The sequence below is a fragment of the Schistocerca serialis genome, chromosome 5, assembly GCF_023864345.2.
Source record: "Schistocerca serialis cubense isolate TAMUIC-IGC-003099 chromosome 5, iqSchSeri2.2, whole genome shotgun sequence".
NCBI lineage: Eukaryota > Metazoa > Arthropoda > Insecta > Orthoptera > Acrididae > Schistocerca > Schistocerca serialis.
In genome coordinates, this window is record NC_064642.1 from 634,690,494 (window position 1) to 634,704,412 (window position 13,919).

General features: G+C 45.0%; 1 protein-coding gene across 1 annotated transcript in view; it reads left to right on the forward strand.

Annotated features, from left to right (window-relative positions):
• LOC126482113 (uncharacterized) overlaps window positions 1-13,919 on the forward strand; it is a 166,363-nt gene that overhangs the window by 91,404 nt on the left and 61,040 nt on the right. The window lies entirely within an intron of this gene.

Genomic DNA, 13,919 nt, shown 5'->3' on the forward strand with positions numbered 1-13,919 from the left:
CGCTCTCCTTTAAGCTGAAGACAGTAACATGAATTCGTTACACACATTGAAATTAAGATAAAAATTGGCAACCCCAACGACAGAAAATCACAGCTCTGAAATCGTATCTGTAAGATGCAACAAATACATTTGCTACATAAGATTACCGGATATCCAGAGTAGAAGGTCACCACAACAATTTTAGCCACAACGGTTCATCTTCTAATGTTTTCATGGGTCAAGACTGATTTGAAGAGAAAAATAATACAATTGACGTAAACAGACAAATCAGACAGTTAGTCAAGCTTTCAGATTTAATGAAACTTAATTTGTATGTATAAGTCATTGTATGTATAAGCATTAGGCTTCGATTACAGAATGAGGACCCCTTGCCACCGTTACACACACCGGCTGACATTTCAAATGTGCGGGTTGTCTGTCGAAATATAAAGGCGCCGGTGTACCCGACGAATCACTCCACGTGGCAGTCGTGGTTGCTCAGTCGGCTACAAGATCCACCCAGGCCAAACACTCGGCCGAGTAAACTTACCAAGTCCTTTGAATAAGAGATATGCCAGGCGCACCTGAAGCACAGACAGACGTATTGCTTTAAGGATAAATATCACGTGCCTATCTGGCGTACACAAAGGCCAATGTGCAAGTTCTGACTACGGATAATTGTTCCAGTACGCAGCAAGGAGCGAAAATACAGATTTCGCAGCTATTGTCTGTCTGTAGTGACGCTCAAACATTTTGTGCATAATGCTTACGGCCAAGCCAACAAGGATCCAAAAGCCAACCGGCCTAAGTACAAGTGTGGCTTCAATTTAGGGACTTTAGAAACGTGTGTCAACTAACCAACACAAAACAACAACACCTGTTGAAAATTTTTCACCTGAAGGGCACAGCAAAGCACGAATGACAATTCCAAGTAAGTAAATTTCTTACTAAGAATTAAAATCAGCTTCATAAAACTTTAAAAGTACAAACAGCTCAGAGCCCTGAGGGGGCTCAGAAAAGTTTAAAAACCCGTAGGAGTAGCATGCACTGACCAGCCAGAACATTACGACCACCTACCTAATAGCGGCTGTGTCCACTTTTAGCACGGATAACAGTGGCGACGCGTCGTGGCAGGGAAACAATCTGGCCTTGGTAGCTTACTAGACGGAATTGGCCCTACATCCGCACACATCCCTGTAAATTCCGGGAAGAGGGCCGATGAGCTCTGACCACACGTTCAATTGCCTCCCACATGAGTTCGATCGAGTTTAGATCTGGCGAGTTGGTGGGGCCAGCACATCAATTGGAGCTCATCATTGTGTTCCTCGAAACACTCCATCACAGCCTCCTGTTGAAAAACTCCATTGCCACCTGGAAACACGATCGTCATGAAGGGCTGTAGGTGATCCGCAGCCATTGTGCGATACTCCTTGGCTGTCATGGGGCCTTCCACGAGCTCCACTGAACCCGTGGATGCCCACGTGAACGTTCCCCAGAGCATAATGGAGCCGTTGCCAACCTGTCTCCGTCCCGCAATACAGGTTCCAAGGAGTTGTCCCCCTAGAAGACGACGGAATCGCGCTCTGCCATAGGCATGATGAAAAAGGTAGGAATTCATCAGACCATTAAACGCTCTGCCGGTGCGTCAACATTGCCAGTATCGTGAAGTTAAAATTGGCATATGCATGGTTCGTCGGCTGCGGAGGCCCATTGTTTGGAGTGTTCGGTGTCCTCTGTGTTCGGACACACTTGTACTCCACCCAGCATTAAAGTCTGATGTTACTTCCGCCATAGTTCGCCGCCTGTCCTGTTTTACTAGATTGCGAAGTCTAAGAAATTCGACATCTGTAATGAGGGGCGGTCGCCCAACCCCACGACGTCTGGCCGTGGTTTCATCTTGGTTTCGCCATCTGTGGAAGACACTCACCATAGCATTACTCGAGCACCCGACAATTCGAGCAATTTCCATAATGCATGCGCCGAGTTTCCGGGCCATCACGATCTGCCGTCCGTCAGACCCAGATAGCTCGTGGGCCTTCCCCATTCTACACACGTACAGCATGGTCAGTGATACTACATGATCTGTGCATGTGTCTGAGTAGTATTCATTCCTCGCAAGCTGACGCTACTATCGTCTGGGCGTGTTTATATCGATAGTAGGTCGGAGGTTATTATGTTCTTGCTGATCAATGTACGTGCTTATAGCTTACAGTTCCTCCTCTTCTACTATTACATAGGCTAAATAACACGTCCAGAACATCAACGGTGACGCAGCACACACCCAGTCTTATCGCAGCTCCGTAGGCAACACTAAAACACACTAAAATGCAACAGTAGGCGAGCAAGAGCATGGAATTTACAATCAATATGACAAGTAGCTGTTCCTTATGTAAAACGGAAGTCCTTTGAGAATTAACTCAAGCTGCACACATACGACACTTAATTGGCAATAATTTACAAATCATACATTTATAAATATATCAATCTGCAAACCCCTCACCGTAACACAGAGGTCACTTTCTTTCTCAAACAACTGTCAAGTCACCACTCAGACAGATGCGACCACAAAGTATGGAGTAAGAGCACACCAACGTATAATACACAGGTTTTCAAATAGAAAAGAAGCTAAGACACTTGGCTTAAGGCAACGTGCGACGTAGCCACGGCAGAAAGATAAAATACCGCGGCCATACTAGTCTACTGCTAGCCTCTCAGCCAAACACGGCTGCAGTCGCCGCACTGCACGGCCAATCACGCGCCTTCCCGATCTGTCTAGTGTGTGCTTGTCTCCACTCCATCGACCGCCGACCAACTTTCTATCTGCGACCCACTTCACCTCACCTCTCTTCGGCCGAGCACCACCGAGCTTCCTCGTTCGGCAGCCGATCAAAGATTATACTCTACCCGGAAATCGACTCGGAGCGAGCCGTCAAGACTTAATCTAATTGACGATGTCATTGGGTCAACAGCGGAACACGTACTAGTCCTCTACAGTGGAGTGTCGAGTCCCACGTTTCAAAAGGGTGCCGTGAACGGTGTGCCTCGAAACAGTTTTGTGTGTACCAGCACAGTCGTGAGACGTGCCACAGATAGCCGGGCCTTCCTGTTTTACAGATGGAGCAATCCTCATACCTCCACCTTCTGCATAGACGTCCACATCTGAAGTGTGGCTTACCGCGTCGGCGGAGTTTTCGCTCCGCGCAGCTGTTGAAATTCGTTATAATTGGTCGTAGCTGCTCAGGTGAGAGTGTAGCCACTGAGAATCGCCCGATTTTTAATTTTGGTTTACCGATTACGCAAGTATTTGGCGTTTTTTTCCGAATGTGACACTATTTCAGAGGTGGTTGCTGGGCAGGAACCTAGAAGCACAGATTAAATTACTATGAGTGAAGTGAGCAGAGTGAAATATGTAGTCGCACGTATGTTGCTCTATATAGCGAATTGTCACGATCTCCGAGGGTGTCGTGAGGCAAGTAACTAAGAGCACTGCTTAACTTTCTACTTGCAAAGCAAAATACGAGGGGCAGTCAATAAGTAGTGCAACACATTTTGTCTCTCGGCCAATTTCGGTTGAAAAAATGCTGGATTTGTTATGGGACATTGTGGAATATTCCAACTTCAGCTCCTAGAGTTTCATGAAGTTTCGACAGGTAGCCTCAAAATGGCGTCTGTAACGGAGGTGCGTTCAAACAGAGTATCAAACATTGAGTATCTTTCGGCGGAAAGTCAGAGCATCACAGATATTCACAGGCGCTTCCGTAATGTCTGCGGAGACCTGGCAGTGAACAAAAGCACGGTGAGTCATTCGGTGTGGCGTCTCTCATCATAGAAAGATGGTCGAGCAAACCTGTCTGATCTCCCACATGCCGGCCGACCGCACACAACTGTAACTCCTGGAATGTTGGAACGTGCGGACACTCTCATTCGAAGAGCTCGACAGATCACAGTCGAACAGCTCGCTGCTCACCTGGACGTCTCTGTTGGTAGTGCCGATACAGTCGTCCACCAGTTGGAGTACTCTAAGGTGTGTGGTCGCCGGGTTCCTCACCGCCTAACAGAAGACCATATAATGAGCAACAAAGGACCAGCGGAACTGCTTGCATATACGAGCTGATCGCGACAGTTTTTTGTCGAACATCGTCACCTGCGATGAAATATGGATTCATAACTCCGAACCGGAAACAAAACGACAGTCCATCGAGTGGCGCTACACCACCTCTTCTCCAAAGAAAAAGTCCAAAGGCACTCCGTCAGCCGGTAAAGTCAAGGCGACTGTCTTCTGGGTCTCTGAAGCGGTTGTACTGTTTGATCAACTCTGAAGTGTATTGTGCTACCCTCAGGAAATTGAAGAAACGACTTCAGCGTGTTTGTCTATGACAAAGTAAGGCCTCACACGAGTCTGCGCATCCGAGAGGAGCTCGTAAATATTCAGTGGACTGTTCTTTCTCAAAAGGTCATTGGACTGTTCTTTCTCATCAAAATGGTTCAAATGGCTCTGAGCACTATGGGACTTGACTATGGGACATCAGTCGCCTAGACTTAGAACTACTTAAATCTAACTAACCTAAGGACATCACACACATCCATGCCCGAGGCAGGATTCGAACCTGCGACTGTAGCAGTCGCACGGTGCCGGACTGAAGCGCCTAGAACCGCTCGGCCACAACGTGTTTCTCATCCATCTTACAGCCCGGGTGTCGCACCTTCCTACCTATATCTGTTTGGCCCAATGAAGGATGCACTCGGCGAGAAGCAGTACGTTGATCGTGGAGGATAGACGTCGGCTTCTACCAGAATAATGGCACCATGGGGGCATACAGATAATCCTAGTTAGGTGATGTAAGGTCGTCGCTTTGAACTGACACTGTGTTGAAAAATAAGGTTTTTCAGTCAAGAGAGTGTGAAATAATATCGTGTATTGAAATCCTGAATAAAACCAACCTGACTACAGAAAAAAATGTGTTGAATTATCTGTTGAACAGCCCTGGTATCATCAAACTTAATTTACGAAGAATCTCATTAGTTATCCACGTTGGTCAAAGCTGACGGCCGGTATCGTAGGCCCTTATTTATCCAACATCACTGTAACAAACAAACTAAAGGAAAATTTATTTATAAATTCTTCCAAACACTGTTTTCGCTCCTTACTAGGACAACCAAAGATTAAATATTCACGACTGGCCATTAAAATTGCTACACCACGAAGATGACGTGTTACAGACGCGAAATATAACCTACAGGAAGAAGATGCTGTGATATGCAAATGATTAGCTTTTCAGAGCAGTCACACAAGGGTAGCGCCGGTGGCGACACCTACAACGTGCTGACATGACGAAAGTTTCCAACCTATTTCTCATAAACAAACAGCAGTTGACCGGCGTTGCCTGGTGAAACGTTGTTGTGATGCCTCCTGTAAGGAGGAGAAATGCGTACCATCACGTTTCCGACTTTGATAAAGGTCGGATTGTAGCCTATCGCGTTTGCGGTTTATCGTATCGCGACATTGCCGCTCGCGTTGGTCGACATCCAATGACTGTTAGCAGAATGTGGAATCGGTGGGTTCAGTAGGGTAATGCGCAATGCCGTGCTGGATCCCAACGGCCTCGTATCACTAGCAGTGAGATGACAGGCATCTTATCCGCATGGCTGTAACGGATCATGCAGCCACGTCTAGATCCCTGAGTCAACAGATGGGGACGTTTGCAAGACAACAATGCTTACCCTTGACCCTGCATCACAGACAGGAGCGCCTTCGATGGTGTACTCAACGACGAACCTGGGTGTACGAATGGCAAAACGTCATTTTTTCGGTTGAATTCAGGTTCTGTTTACAGCATCATGATGGTCTCATCCGTGTTTGGCGACATCGCGGTGAGCGCACATTGGAAGGGTGTATTCGTCATCGCCATACTGGCGTATCACCCAGCGTGATGGTATGGGGTGCCATTGGTTACAAGTCTCGGTCACCTCTTGTTCGCACTGAGGGCACTTTGAACAGCGGACGTTACATTTCAGATGTGTTACGACCAGTGGCTCTACCCTTCATTCGATCCCTGCGAAACCCTACATTTCAGCAGGATAATGCACGACCGCATGTTGCAGGTCCTGTACGGGCCTTTCTGGATACAGAAAATGTTCGAATGCTGTCCTGGTCAGCACATTCTCCAGATCTCTCACCAATTGAAAACGTCTGGTCAATGGTGGCCGAGCAACTGGTTCGTCACAATACGCCAGTCACTACCGTTGTTGAACTGTGGTATCGTGTTGAAGCTGCATGGACAGCTGTACCTGTACACGCCATCCAAGCTCTGTTTGACTCAATGCCCAGGCGTATCAAGGCCGTTATTACGGCCAGAGGTGGTTGTTCTGGGTACTAATTTCTCAGGATCTTTGCACCCAAATTGCGTCAAAATGTAATCACATGTCAGTTCTAGTATAATATATTTGTCCAATTAATACCCGTTTATCATCTGTATTTCTTCTTGGTGTAGTAATTTTAATGGCCAGTAGTGTAACTTTGATTAGGAGTGTAAACTCGTTAACTATGACGTCACCTACCATAGCACTATTTCAGGGCTCAAAGCCGACCCGTGGTATCGAATACATGAAATGAATTCACAGTTACTAATATAGAGACTAAATTAGCTGTATAATGGAATGACAACAATGAAAATTAGTGGCGCACTGGTACTCGATCCCAGATCTCCAAATTGTCGCCAGCGGTCGCTTTACCATTAGCCTCTCTGGGCACCACCCGCGCCGAGACCCAGATTTCAATATGTTGTCAATCGTGTGTCAACAACCTGCCCTCTTACACTCATGTACGTTCGAAGGAACATTGCTCCGTACTTCTGAACAACACAGGCACTGCAGTATCGAATCTCAGTATCAAAGGTTCAAGTTGACGCTGAATGGTCACCGCAAGAGCTGGTGTCGCGGCGTAAGCGAGCCTTATCTTCTGCCGATAAGGTTCCTCTGCACTTAAGCTTCTTTGTTCTGTAAGAGAGAAAAAAGAAAAAAAAAAAAAAAAAACAGCGCTGACTTGACTCAGCGGCCCGCTCACAAGTCTGGCAGCCGGAACTGAAACACTGAAAAGATACCGGTCATTTGCTTGTCTGGACTCACTTTGTCTCTTCTCTTCACGTGTTAGGCTGTTTATTACCAGTCACTGTTCCAAAACGTTCCTTACTCCCTCGGTATAATTTTCCCTTTTTGTTTGTTGTTATTTTTACCGGTAGTCAGTTCTAGTGGTCTAATAGATGGGTCCTCAACATAAACCCTTCCACAACTCGAGCAATAATTATACGATGAACTAGCCGCACTTTTCGCCATTGTGACTTCTATATCACCATTTATGTGTGGGACTAACACTCGACCGGTGACTAACACGAGAGTCCTGTCCGCTAAGTGTCAAACAGAAAGCTCACAATAGACGAGAACTTCTAACTAGTCAAAATCCACTATTCTCGACACATACGAAACCTAGATCGAACTTATCCACTCCTGTGCAAATGCTGCGTGGATATCTGCTCCAACTAATTTCTATCAGTCCCTCCTCATATTTGAACGTCATGCACTCGCCTCGTTTCGCGTATTCGTTTATCTTTCCCCACATGGATCCTTTGCCATCTCATCAGATTCTCATTCTCCTCATTCCCGTTGAGCATATAAAAATCTGACTGTACTCCTATAATCCTACTGTCTCCTCTCTCAATACCAACTCTGGCACATGATCACGCTTATATCGATACGTTCCATTAACCTTACACATACACACATTCCACATCGCAACGAAATTTCACCAATGTCCGTCTCTCACAAAGTGAAATCTGCCACGATATTTACTCATACAATCAACTATAGTTTCACCCCACACATCGCACCTCGCAAGGACTGTCCATTTTCGTCTCCCGTCACCAACTTTCAGTAACCCTTTTTCCGTTCTTCCCCATCTTTCCCTATTTCTTTTCCCCTTCTCGCATCCCAAACTGCTACTTTTCCCTCTCTTGCCAACTTCCACTCCAACACCTTCTGCATCGATATTACCCATACCTACACCCACACCATCCTATCCTTCCACATATCTTTGGCACGGCCGATTTCCTTCCCAATCCTTCCCAATCCTTCCCAATCCTTCCCTAACCCGAGCTTGCGCTCCGTCTCTAATGACCTCGTTGTCGACGGGACGTTAAACACTAACCACCACCACCACATATCTTTCTCCCCTCCAAAAACAGACATTTTTCCCAGTGCAGGCCCATCTTTTATCGAAAGGGCAGCGCTGCTTTTGGAAAATCAGTTTCTATAATAAATGTCCTCCTCTTCAATTTTGTTTTTCTAACTTACTTTTAAAAAATCTAGAAAATCAATTTTGTTTTACGCAAAGAAACCTTTATTAAATTCATTCTTTTACATGTAATAAATATTTCACCATTTAATTTTTTGTTCTCGTCTTGTAGGGCGAAGTGTTGTACCTTGTAACACTTTAGAAACTTTCGCCTCTAGCCAGCCATCCCCGTAACAGAAGTTTGTTATTTTGTCTCTTTAAACTGGAATAAAAAGTGATAGCATTCATTTTTTGCGTGCTGCAGTCTTTTTCTGAAATTGTAAAACTTACAGCGAAGTAACTAACGTCATGGGATAGCGACATGCGTACATACAGATGGCGGGAGTGTCGCGCATGAAGGTATAAAAGGGGAGTGCAATGGCGGAGCTGTCATTTGCACTCACGTGATTCATGTGAAAAGGTTTCCGGAGCTACTATGGCCGCACGATGGTAATTAACAGACTTTGAACGCGGAATGATAGTTGGAGTTAGACGCATGGCACATTCCACTTCGAAAATCATTAGAGAATTCAATAATTTGAGATCCACAGTGTCAAAAGTGTGCCGAGAGTGCCAAATTGCAGGCTTTATCTCTTAGCACGGATTATGCAGTAGCCGACGGCTGTTGTATAGAGCTGTCATTGGTAATATACAAGAAACATTATGAGAAATAACCACAGAAATCAATGTGGGACGTACGACGAAAGTACTCTTTGTATTGTATGGATCTGGGGACCTAAAAACGACGGAGAGGTTTCGTCCCCGCCGCAGCCGCAGTGGTCCACAACCCCACGACGACTACCGCAGTCCATTTCACCCCTCCGCCGCCCCACACCGAACCCAGGGTTATTGTACGGTTCGGCCCCCAGTGGACTCCCCCGGGAACGTCTCACACCAGTCGAGTGCAATCCCAATGTTTGCATGGTAGGGTAATTATGGTGTACGCGTACGTGGAGAAAGTGTTCGCGCAGCAATCGCCGACATAGAGCAACAGAGGCGGAATAAGCAGAACCAGCCCGCATTCGCCGAGGCAGATGGAAAACCGCCTCATAAGCATCCACAGACTGACCTGCACACCGGGCCTCGACGCTAATCCGCCGGGCGGATTCGTACCGGGGACCAGCACGCCTTCTCGCCCGGAAAGCAGTGCATTAGACCGCACAGCTAACCAGGTGGGCAACGTACCCTTTAGGAAAACGCGGCGAAATTTGGCGTTAATGGACTATGGCAGCAGACGACTCTCGCGGGTGCCTTTGCTAACAGCATGACATTGCCGTTGGACCCTAGACGATTGGAAAACCGTGGCTGGTCAGATGAATCCCGATTTCAGTTGGTAAGAGCTGATAGTAGGGTTAGAGTATGGTGCAAACGCCACGAAGCCATGGATCCAAGCTCTCAACAAGGCACTGTGCGAGCTGATAGCGGCTCCATAGTAGTATGGGCAGTGTTTACATGGAAAGGACTGAGTCATTCACTGAATATGATTATGTTCGGCTACTTGGAGACCATTTGCAGTCATTCATGGGCTACATGTTCCGAAACAACTATGAAATTTTTATGGACGACTATGTGCCTTGTCACATGGCCACAATTATTCGCGATTGGTTTGAAGAACATTCTGGACTAATGATTTGGCCACCCAGATCACCCGATATGAATTCAATCGAACATTTGTGATAAATAATAGAGAGGTCATTTCGTGTACAAAATCCTGCACCGACAGTAGCTTTGCCGGCCACTGTGGCCGAGCGGTTCTAGGCGCTTCAGTCTGGAACCGCTCGACCGCTACGGTCGCAGCTCCGAATCCTGCCTAGGGCATGGATGTGTGTGATGTCCTTAGGTTAGTTAGGTTTAAGTAGTTCTAAGTTCTAGGGGACTGATGACCTCAGATGTTGTCCAATAGTGCTCAGAGCCATTTTTGAACCGACAGTAGTTTCGCAATTACAGGCGGCTAGAGAGACAGCTTGGTTCAATATTTCAGCAGGTGACTTCCATCGAATTGTTGAGTCCATGCCACGTCGCCTTGCTGCACTACGCCCAGCAAACGAAGGTCCGACATAATATCAGGAGATATCCCATGACTTTTGTCACTTCAATGTACTCCGGAAAGGTAGTAAGGTTCTGCCAAATGTGAAAACATATTCCTAGGTACAGTGTGGTCCTGAGTCTAGGAAGAAATATTCTATTGAGTTTTAAAAGCGTTGTAATCGAGCAAATCTTGTCAGAACTGTATTAAGTCGTCTATCTACTACATTATTATTGTATTACACACCAATAACCAGAAAGGAAATTTAATTAAGAAGATGTATTATTAAAAACCAGTTACAAATTTTTAAAAAATGTTGAAATTGAAGTTATTGGTAACTAAAACAAATTTCCATTTTCGTGACAGATAGGATTGTTAATACTTTAAGGAAAATCACTTATTTTGCTAATACCTCGTATTCTATGGTACAGAACCTTTTTCCGTTTCAAGGTTGGTTGGTTGGTTGGTTTATTTGGGGTGGGGGGGGGGGGGTAGGGACCAAACAACGAGGTCATCGGCACTTGCCTGAAGTGATTTAGGAAAATCACGGAAAACCTAAATCAGGATGGGGCGGACGCGGATTTGAACCGTCATCCTCCAGAATGCGAGTCCAATGTGCTAATCATGGCACCACCCGCTTGGTTGTTTCAAGGTAAAAGGTGGTGCACGGCTGACGAAAGGAGGCTTAACTGTGAAATTTAATATTTTTTTGTTCGAAGAGATTTCAAGATAGCAACTGGTCGTCATAAAACTTCACGATATTTCGATTGGACACCTTGTAACCTCCTCCTCACTTATCGACCTTAACGGCAGTGAAAAATTAAACCGCGTGTACCTAATGGAAATTTGGGAAAAGCAATCGTCACCGAAGTTAATCTGTCGGTAAAGAGGGAGGAAAGGGTTACATCTAAATGAAAAGAAAAATGCAAATGAAACTGGTGGAAATTAATTTTGAAAAGGAGTAAAGTTAATAAAGAAAGTAAATGTGCGGCCGTTACGTTAACAATTAACTAGCGGTAATTAGATATTTGAGATTTGAGGGAAAATACGGTCGCCAGTCCTATGGACAATTAGTATAGTAACTGAAAAAGAAAGGTTATTACACACATAATTAGCACTAGAAGCGTGGCAACTGAAGGTTGACACGTGTAGCGTGAAAACAGAAAGTTTGTCAGAAGTAATAAATTTCGCTACATTCTGACTTAATTTAGCAAAAGAATTAATAAAACCGGAAAATTGAAAGTTAATTTAGTGACTGAAATTAATAGTGAGCTTTGTTTCTGAAGCACATCGAAATTCAGTAAAATACGGTTAGTCTTGGGCTACCTCAACAATCATTTCAAAAGCTACTTGAATCTACTCAATTTAGAAATAAGATTGAATTAAATGATTCTGAACAATTAACAATAGTAAAATTTAGTACGTACCAAGCTGAGCTGCAGTCACAGGTAAGCTAAAATACGGTAACAAAACTCGCACTCTTACTTTATGCTTGTGTAATCTAAATATTGTAGCCAGCTATGAATACCTTAACTGAACTTTGAAATTAAAGCAGTGAAATCGAATGATATTACTTTAATGCTAGCGTTTGAATTTCAACGACACTCGGGTTCATTCCCGAAGAGGAAGGGACCCTGCTTGGTAATGCAATTGGGACAATGAGCAACAAAGGTTCATGCTACGTTGCTGTAATTTAGTGAGAAAATTTAACAGTTTGAAAAGCTGAGGTCTGCATACAGTTCTAAAACTTTACGTGCTACCAGTCTTCCTTGGTTGATTGAAGGTTTGATGTCGTCGATCGAGGAGGTGGCGACAGTCACTCATTGTCGGCTGTCACTGTTGCAGAAGCTGTATGTTGGCGCACCTTCTTCTCGACACAGTCTCCAGCCGAAACGGGCTCTTGATGCGTGCCAGCTAACGCTTCCCGTCCGCGACACCATGTCAGAAACTAACATATCAAGTCGAGCGCAATTACATGCTGCCAAACCCCGAAAGCGCGGCAACTCGCGGGAGCGTCACACAACACACCTGCTCCACTGCCCTCCTCCAGCCAGACTCTGCTCTGCCCGCGCTCCACGCGGCTGAGTTAACACTACCAAAGATCCTAAACACTTTGGTTCTCCACACGACCTATCGATGTATTCGTTCGATAGCATAGTTTTCCCTAGGCAAGACCCAGCGTAAAAATACAAATATTATTTACAAAACAAACCAATTATACATCGACATAAATGCATGTATATACAAATAGTAAAACAATCACAATATACAAAGACACAGAAACGTCATATCTTCAGGTAACAAAATAAGGAAAAAAATTTATAGTACAATAGATGGAAATAGGAGGATATGCATTACCGGCGTTACAACCTGCCAGTCTTCTTAATGTAAGCCATCGAAGACTTAATTGTCCACACTTTACTTAACTGTTTTCAAAAATAAACAGAATTTGAATCACCATAAAAATCTAACTGAAGAGTTAATAATATCCTCGAAATAAATATAATGTATTGTATAGTATATAAACATGTAGAATATTTATAAACGCAGCACAAAACACAACCTCGTGTCTCACAACAACAAAAATAGTTGAAAATGCCGAAAAATGCTTATGGCGGTTTGCAGTGCGCATTTTTTCATGTGATTCCAAAACCTGTCTCTAGAGTGGGCGTTTGTAATCTTGCGTTCAAATGTCACCACGAACATCTTCAGTAGTAACGCAGCGTTTCTCCCTTCATCTCATATATTCGTGAGACTTGTCTGGTTATTCCAATAACTGAGGACGGAATGGACAGTGGTCGTCACGTACTTTTGGAGAGAGTATAGCTCGTTCACATGCCTTCGGCGTCTTTCTAATAGCAAAAACCGCAATTCAGCACTCCGATAACAGAGACGTCGCAGTATCCATCCCACCCTGGCTTAAAACCTAACCTCTTCATAAATAGAATAGATTCTAACCTAACCTAACCCAAAACCTAACCTAACCCAACCTAACCTCCATGACCCCGCGAAAAACTGACGAAGTGGATCGGACGTACTGCCACCAAGCATACATCTGACGTCATCGGGCGATCTCTGGCGACGGCGTCCGGCAACTGTTGTTGTGTGACTGTGGACGTAACCTTGAATTTCGATATCGAGTTTCTCGGGACTAGGGACCATCAATGAACAGTCGCTAGCCAAGTTCTTTCCCTATTCCACACACACACACACACACACACACACACACACACTCACACACTCACACATATCTGCCACAGTTAGAAATTTTCTTATGAAAGTGTCCAGTGCCATGTACAGAGTGAAGTGCTTAACTGTTTCACATCAAATTACTTGTATCCCCCTCCCCCCACTTCGTTTTTCCCCTCCTTCCCCCCTTTTCTTTCCCATCATCTGTCCAGGTTCCCCCCGTCTGCCCTCGGCTTTGGTGTGTCGTATTTGCGCCAACTTTTTAGTGCAGTGTTCAAGTAAGTGTTCAGTGCTATACGTCTTTCCGAAGTGTTGCGAACAGAAATCATGCTGTCGCTGGGCGTGATTTTTATATCTTTGCGAACAGAAACCAGACTGTCGCCGTGCTTTTTACTTGTC